Source organism: Podarcis gaigeae (genome assembly GCF_964106915.1).
Source record: "Podarcis gaigeae genome assembly, chromosome: 5".
Taxonomy (NCBI): Eukaryota; Metazoa; Chordata; class Lepidosauria; order Squamata; family Lacertidae; genus Podarcis; species Podarcis gaigeae.
The window spans coordinates 40,255,776-40,258,632 of NC_139681.1; positions in this window are offsets into that span (position 1 = coordinate 40,255,776).

Genomic DNA, 2,857 nt, shown 5'->3' on the forward strand with positions numbered 1-2,857 from the left:
GCTGCAACATTTTCTTGTAGGTTCCTACTTGTTAATATGTACTGTGCTCCCCTTTTTACTTAAAGTGATCAGAGTTTGAAACCCAGGAAAGGAAGAAGGCTTCGGTGGTGATCCATCCTAACAGGATATTTTGTAGGGGAAATCCTCGAGTAGGTTACTTGTAACAAGTAACTGGCACTTCATACACAATTCCTGTTTGCTGGATATTCAGCCGCCAGTGCAGAACAAAATGGATACTTGGTAATCAGTTTCAATCATTTGTTCACGAGCATGGAGAAATTTTAGACCCATTTCCCCATCCTCTGCTATCAGAATTATAGTTCAGGGATGTTGTATATTTCTTTAGTAACAAATACTTTGCTCAAAGGCTTTTAGCTGTGGTTTGACAGCAAGGAAAGGTCAATCAATAAAATAAAAGGAATGTTTATTACATACATTTTTATGTAATAAACATTAAAGCTGAAACTGCCTTGTGCCGAACTTTGAAAATAGAGAAGCAGTGTTTCATTCATATTTAATTCCAGTAATAGATAGTTCAAGCTGCAGCTTCCACATCACTTACCTTCATGCTTAGACCCTTAGGGCACTTTAACTTTTGTTTCCGTTGAAAGAAATAGATAATTTGAAGAGTTGCTGTGCTATAGCATTAAAGCACTTCTTTAAGAATGTAATGCGTATCACACAATGAAGAATCACTGCAATGGTATACGCCATGGCATTGAGCTCTTCAACATTTAAAAATGTCTTAACTGGCAAGGCCAGGCCAAGAAATTTTGTTGCAACTTTTAGTGTAAGATTAAATTTGTTTTTATATGTTGCTAGTAATATTTCTAAATATTTTTGGATGTTTTAAATGTTTTAAATATGTTGTTTCGCTGCACCCCACCCCTTTAAAAGGCCCTGAGCTTTTTTGGGAGATAGAACAGGGCAAATATACACACACACACACACACACACACACACACACACACATATATATATATATATATATATGAATGAGATAAAGTCCAGAAAATATAGTTTGCCCTGGAATGGTTGGTTCAAGGGTCTGCTGCTTTTTTAAATGACTCCAACCACTTTCTCTTGCTATTCTTATTTATTTTAAATGTTCTAAGCTGCTTTTCAGAAGCACCCTCACACAAAGTGGCGTGAGAAACAAGGATAGAATAACAGATCAAGCGTACAGAGAAACTGCTTTGGAGCCTCGAGCTATTTATGGTCCCAATTTAAGGCAGTTGTGAAGAGTAAGGTCACCAAGGCCCACTAAATGACAGAGTTTGATCCACTGGAAGAGAGGGGCATAGTTTTAGAGCCGCCACCAATAAGGCCCTTTCTTTTGTTCATGACAACCTGGCTGATATTAACAGCCAGCATTCAAGAAGGACCACTGAGGTAGTTCTTAGCATATGGTTGCCATATGTCCAGAATCTCCCAGACCTAACTGGAATACTGCAGTCGGCAGCAGTGTCCGGGCGGAAATAGGCAAAATGGGAAAATCCGGACATAGGGCAGCCCAGTCCTGCAGATAATCTGGACACAAGCGGCTTAAGGTTTTAATGCTTACTCTAAACCAGCATTTTGAATGGGGCCCAGAAAGTGACTGGCGAAATCAGTTGGTTACAGTGTGGTGCTGATAACACCAAGGTCGCAGGTTCGATTCCTGTAAGGGAATATTCTTGCATGGTAGGCGGTTGGAGTACATGATCCTTGGGGTCCCCTCTAACTATATGATTCTATGAACATGTTCAGATTTTCTGTGCTTCACTTTTATCTGGGCACTCCCATTTTGCACTAGTTTTACCTGCTGCACCTTCTTCAGAGGCAGACCTATATTTCTGCAGTCTGGTTTAGAGGTAACCAGAGCCTGGAGAACTCCTTTTTCCTCTTTCATTTGACCCCCCCATCTTGCCGATCTTGTGGTCTTTTACTTGCCCCCTTCCTATTCATCTTGACTGTCCAAGGAGACATTAGGGGAGGGCCATGTTTTTTGCTCTTGCAGGCACCATATATCATGATGGTGCCATAAACCACCACCATTTATGTATGCTATTGTAACATCCTTTGCTGAATTCCTGCCTTCCTTGTATACGAGAGATAAAGATGGTTGGAAAATTGAACGTGTTAAATTCCCTCCAGCTTCAGCATTTATTCTGAGCTTGTTCACACAATGATCTCCGCACTATAAATCCCAACAAGCCATTCCTGTAGTACAGCTAGAGGAATAGCCCAAACCTACATTTCATTTTGCATCCCTTTGGAATTGATGTCACCAGGGTCAGAGGAGTTCTACAGTATGCAATCTAACTCTGACAATATCTCTGCTCTCTTCTGTGAAATATTTTTCCATCTCTGCAGCATGCTTGGCTGATATACTGTGAAAGGAGCCTAGATATACCAATGCTTTATGATTCAAAAGATGATCATTCATACCCAGTGGCTGTTGTCTCTATCAGTAGATATGATCCAGATGTCATTTGCAATTACAAGTGATCTCAGCCCATAGCTGTAGTCACTGGTGGCGTTGCTTTCATCTCAAATAATTTTATCATAGAACAAGTACCAAAGCACAGATGCATGTCAATGTTGATAATGCCCTGCCGTGATCCTCTCAGTCATACGAAACTATCGATCACAGCTTTCGCTAACAAATAGCTTTTTCAATCTGAAGGCTATGTATTTATTATGTGCTTGTTACTGCGACATTTATTTTAGGGAAATACATGAAGTCCACATATTGCAGTACTGCATAAAAATAATGCTTTGGGCAGTGGCTAAATTACTTGAATCATACAAGAATTTTTTGAATTTTTCAGAGTTTCTCTCTATCAAAAGGTTTCTCCAAGGGGATTATCTGTGC